Source organism: Erinaceus europaeus, chromosome 19 (assembly GCF_950295315.1).
Source record: "Erinaceus europaeus chromosome 19, mEriEur2.1, whole genome shotgun sequence".
NCBI lineage: Eukaryota > Metazoa > Chordata > Mammalia > Eulipotyphla > Erinaceidae > Erinaceus > Erinaceus europaeus.
Genome location: NC_080180.1, coordinates 28,498,190 through 28,503,945, shown reverse-complemented (window position 1 = coordinate 28,503,945; position 5,756 = coordinate 28,498,190). Strand labels below are relative to the sequence as shown.

Genomic DNA, 5,756 nt, shown 5'->3' with positions numbered 1-5,756 from the left:
ATTTTTAAAAAATAGTGAAATCAACAGAATAAAGACTAAAAAATTAGATTCAGTAATGTTCAGGAAAAAATTAAAAAGCAGAATCTGGCTCTGTACACACCTGAAAAAAAAAAAAACTCTTTAGGAGGTCTTCTTTTAAAATATGAAGTGGACAACATTAAAGTGGTGGGTATTTAAATAAAGATGCACATAGCCTAAAACCTAATAAAATAGTAAAGAATATTGGCTAATTAAGATAAAAACATAGTGTTCATCAAATTGGGGTGCTCTTTTTTTTTCTAAAAGATGTAAAACCCCCCCCCCCCTCAAACCCATATATATCTCTGGTTAGATATGGTGGAGTTGATTATTCTGCACCTTTTAAGAAATACAATGGAAAAAATTTGAACAACCTAACTTCTTTTTTAGTACTATTAGTAATTTGATAATGATCAATAAGATAACAAGATTGTGGGATAAGAGGGTTACAATCCCATACAACTTCCACCACCAGAGTTTCCTATGCAGTCCCCTCTGTTGGAAGTTTTCCTATTCTTAATCCCTCTGGGAGTATGGACCAAAGATCTTTATGAGGTGCAGAAGGTGGAAGGATAGACCAACTTCTATTAACACTTTAAGCTAACAGAAGTAGAACAGTGTTCCTGTCATAATTATCTCTGATATAAAAGTTAAGTTCTAAACAAGATATGCAAGACAAGTCATGATTATTTTCCATCTCCTTTTCCAGCCTCTCACTTCACATTTTTATATTAATTTGATTTATTTATTTTAAAAAGGAGAGATTAACAAAACCACAGGATAAGAGGGGTACAACTCCACACAGTTTCCACCAGATCTCCATATCCCATTCCCTCCCCTGATAGCTTTCCTATTCTTTATCGCTCTGGGAGTATGCAGGTCATTGCAGGATGCAGATGGTGGAACTACATTTTTTGCCCTCAGTTTATGAGTAAAGAATTAGTTCAGTAACTCCAAACTAAGAGTTTGTTTGTTAGTTGGTTGTTTTTTTTCTTTTTTAAATTTATATATATATTTATATATATGAAAATTGATAAGGCTATCAAACTAAGATCTTTTAACCACCTTTCTGCTAGGTCTAAGTTCTATGAACTCTAACTTTTTTGACCAATCCCCCCTAGTAGTGGTAATACAAAGGACAATGTCCTCAAAAATAGAGATGTTGAATTAAAAATAAAACAGAAACCGAATTTGTTTAGTATCTTGATACCTCTCTTCTGAGTGTAATAGGGGAGGTTGTTAATTGCTTGATTTACTGTAACAGTCATTCTTTAAACAACAATAAATAAAGTTAATTAATATAAAAGAACTTACTGCCAGGGAGACTAGCAATTACCAGGAAATTGGAGGGAATTTCTCTTCATGATAACTTTAGAAGAAAAAAAATCAATTTATTGTTCTCCTTCATAAACATCTAACACATTTTTATTTTCTTGTCTTGAGCTTTTTGTAGAAATATTCTGTTTTATATAGTTTTTCTCTCTCCCTTCCATTAAGATAACTACATGTTAACTTAAAAGAAGAAATGGAAGCTGTATCTGTCTTCACCTCTGCTACTGTTGTGGGAAGAGTATCTTTAAAGTGTGTGAACAACCTGAAAAAATCTCCAAATAGCCTTACTCTCTGCTACTGGAATGAATTCATCAGGATAAACAAAGGAGTCTATTTTGTTATGGCCATGCAACATATTATTTCAAAAGGTATTATTATTGGCTTACAAAACTGTAAAATTTCAGGAGAATAATTTTAGACATGTCACCAGATTCTACTCTCTATCTACTTTCCCAGTACCATCTTGCATTCCTTCATGAAGTTATTATTGTTTTCGCATTCTCTAATAAAAATATTGCTTATTATATTTGTGAAAGCTCATTTGCATATAGTTATCTATATTCTGTATATAAATAAAAATCGTCCACTCTCTGTCTTTCACTGATTTGTTTGTTTCACTTAGTATTGGCACTTTGTCTTAAATGGTGCAATACCATGATGATTATGTTTGGCTTAATATAAATTTACTATTTTTAATAACTAGTCTACATTTTAATATATAACATATGACTTCTTTTTTAGAGTATGACAGGCAGAAATGGAAAGAGAGATATAATAGTACCATTTCATCCCCTTAGAATTATGCCACCATATGGTGGTCAAAGGCTTGATTTTTTCCTTTCACAGGATAAAATGTACATTCTATTAGGTGAATTATGACCTGTCCATCCATAATTTCTCTATGCAGTCATCTGTTAATAGGCATTTATGTTTATTGAATATTTTGGCTACTGTGATCTGTACCTATGGTTCTTAATGAAAATAAAATTGTAAGTGCATTTCTGTGCTGTTATGAAAATATTTCTACTTTATTTGGAAACATTTGTCAAATTAAATACTATAATACTACATAACATTAAAAAATAAAGGATTACTTAGCATTAGAAGCACACTGTTCCAAAATTCTAAATTAGAAGCATATGTCCTTGCTTGTATAAAGCCTAGTAAATAATTTTTAGACTAAGTTCCATGGTTCCCTGTTGGCATTAGCACTACCATTGTATCTGTCTGTATAAGAAACAATCTTAGGTATTTATCAATTATTGATGCAAATGCTAGTTCTTAACCACTTTTATATGTTTTAAATTTTGAAATTCAAATGTACTTGCCATAAAATGAACACTAGACATGCATATATATTACTATGTATGTGATATATATATATATATATATATATATATATATATATATATATATATATATATATATATCACTCCAGACCTAATTTTATAGAAAACTAGGTCTTAAACTCTTAATTATTCATAGCATGGAGGGGAGTCTTATCATAGGTCACCAGAAGACAGCTCTTGGGTAGAGCTGAGATAGAGGGCACCTCCCTTACATGCCTACCCAAGCAGAGAAGCTGATAGTGCCTGGTTAGGCCTCTTCATCCAGATCCTTAGAACAGGACAAGAGGGAAGAGTCACACAGGGTGTATACCCATCAGGACTGACAGCAACACTCTGCCTGCCCTGGAACCCTGTTCAGTGAAGCCTGAATATTACTCCCAGCTAAACATGCACTCAGGGATTCGGACTACTCAGAGACTGCCTTCATTTTTATCTTCTTTGAGTTGTCACTGTTCATGTCCGCATGCTCATATGCATTCTCCTGAGCCATCTTGTCCTCCTCTTCAACTTCCTTCTCTTCCTTTCTTCCTTTTTCATAAATTCTTCTTCCTTTTTTTCCTTCTTCTCTTTTTTGACCAGCCAGTGGTACGGAGAGACATCATCAGTCTCACTATCTCACTTCTGCTTTTAGGACTGGGACAGTGGTCTGTAGCATCAGAAACAACTTTTCCTTCAGCTTTATGGTGAAGCCCTGTTCCTGATACTTCACACAGTCACCATTTGTCTCCTTGTCCTGTGCTACAGAATATAGTGTGTGAAAGGTGTTGCCTTCCTAGATTACTATGCCCTGATCCTGTTGGTGCCACTTTCACTTCTGACCCTCCCTTGCTGTAGTCACCCTGTTTCAGGCCTCCAAGATGCCTGCAGTGGTAGTGGGGAGGCTTAACTAATTAGCCATAGTGGAAACAAAGCTCAGCTCTCAACTATTACAGTTTTTCTTCTCTTTTGGAGCTCTTTTTCTTGAATCTTCACCTCCATGAAGGAAACTGCAGATCCACTAATGTCTGGAACTTTTATTGACTTTTCACTCTGCAATGATCTATTACTGGCCAGATTTTCTTGTACTGGAATGCATTGGTTCCCCACAAGAAGAAAAGGAGTAGGCCTGACCTGCCTAATGGAGTTTATCCCAGGATTTTGTTACCCACACAGCTTTAGGGTCCATACTGTCTACAGCAGTCTGCTGGTGAGACTTGACTTCTCATCATTCCTTGCTCTTCTGTAACTGCAATTTGAACCAGGGTTTTTAATTAAAATGCATATTTGGTGGATCCTGAACCTAAGAATGAGTGATTATATACACTATTGTGGCTCTCCAGCATGTGTCGTTAACTCATTTAAGCATTTGATAGAACCCTCCTTTACCAGCAATTTCCAGCTCCTAGCTATTCTGGAAAAACATCTTGCCCTGTCCTTCCACCTTCCAGATGCCACTCTATCCCTTGAAGAGGTCCTAGACAGTGACAGAGACTAGGTGTTTTGGTTTATCCATTACCCAAGGGTGGCTGGAACTGTTTTCTATACCTCAGTGATAGGTGGGGGGGTAGGGGGTCAGAAACAGTGATTCAGGCAGGGCCCTGGAGTGGGGTGAGAAGGTTCCAGCTTTGGCAGGTCCAGGCAGAAGGGAGTGGATATAGAGCTGATTCCATCTATAGTAAGAGGGGAATAGAGATGAAGCAATAAAGACACAGAGACATGGTTTATTAGTAATAAAACAATTTAAAAATCCAGTGTGGTAAGATGACTGATACTAGACAAGCTAATGGGAGCCCCAAGGAGAGGTGTGTTTTCTTTGTTAAAGTTTCCTTTTTTCCTTCTTTCCTTCCTTCCTTCCTTCCTTCCTTCCTTCCTTCCTTCCTTCCTTCCTTGCTTCCTTTCTTCCATCCTTCCTGTGTATATTATAAGGTGTTTTTTTTTTTTTTTAATTCCCCTGGGGCAGGGCGAAGAGGAAGTCATATTTGAGTTTCCTGTATGTTGTATGGGTCTGAATGATAAGGTTCAGAGACAGTGGAGACCATGGGGTTCAAAGAGTTCCCAGGCTGTTTTCTGTCCAGTGGTCCTATGTGCTTTCTGGATTGTAAGTGTTGTAGTTTATATGGTCATGAATTATGGGCAGTATGACCCATACACTCACCACCTGTATTACTGATTCCTGTGTCATAGGATGCACTCAGGGTGGCACTCTAGGTCTAGCTCATCTACTACCACACTGCCTGGCTGCATATATCCATTTGAAATAGTGTTTTCATGTAATTTTGCTATATGCCCAGGGAAAATTGTTGAATTGTGAGGTATTTACAACTTTAGTTTTTTTTTTAATTTTATTTATTTATTCCCTTTTGTTGTCCTTGTTGTTTTATTGTTGTAGTTATTATTGTTGTTGTCATCGTTGGATAGGACAGAGAGAAATGGAGAGAGGAGGGGAAGACAGAGAGGAGGAGAGAAAGACAGACACCTGCAGACCTGCTTCACCGCCTGTGAAGCTACTCCCCTGCAGGTGGGGAGCTGGGGTTCGAACCGGGATCTTTATGCCGGTCCTTGTGCTTTGCGCCACCTGCGCTTAACCCGCTGCGCTACAGCCCGACTCCCTACAACTTTAGTTTTTTTAAAGGAACCTCTATAACATTGTACATAAGAATTGCAGACAGAGAGAAGAGACTCTGTACCACTGTTTCATGACTCAAAAATTTCTCCCATGCAAATGGATGCATGAACGTTAAGTATGTGAGTATATACATTTGTTATATCTTTTTATTGCATTGATCTTTCAGTCATCATGCTATGCCTTACTACATTTTTATTTATTAATAAAATGAAAATATTGAAAAGACCATAGGATTCAAGGGGTACAATTCCACATAATTACCACCACCACAATTCCATATCCAATCCCCTCCCTTGACAGCTTTCCTATTCTTTGTAACCTCTGGGAGAATGGACCCAGGATCATTATGGGGTACAGAAAGTGGGAGGTCTGGCTTCTGTAATTGCTTCCCCACTGAACATGGGAATTGGAAGTTTGATCCATACTCCCAGCCTGTCTTTTCCTTTCCCTAG

At 37.1% G+C, this 5,756-nt stretch overlaps 1 pseudogene; it reads left to right on the top strand.

Annotated features, from left to right (window-relative positions):
* Positions 1-333: 333 nt before the first annotated feature.
* LOC103121637 (mannose-P-dolichol utilization defect 1 protein-like) lies at positions 334-3,857 on the top strand (annotated as a pseudogene).
* Positions 3,858-5,756: the final 1,899 nt, after the last annotated feature.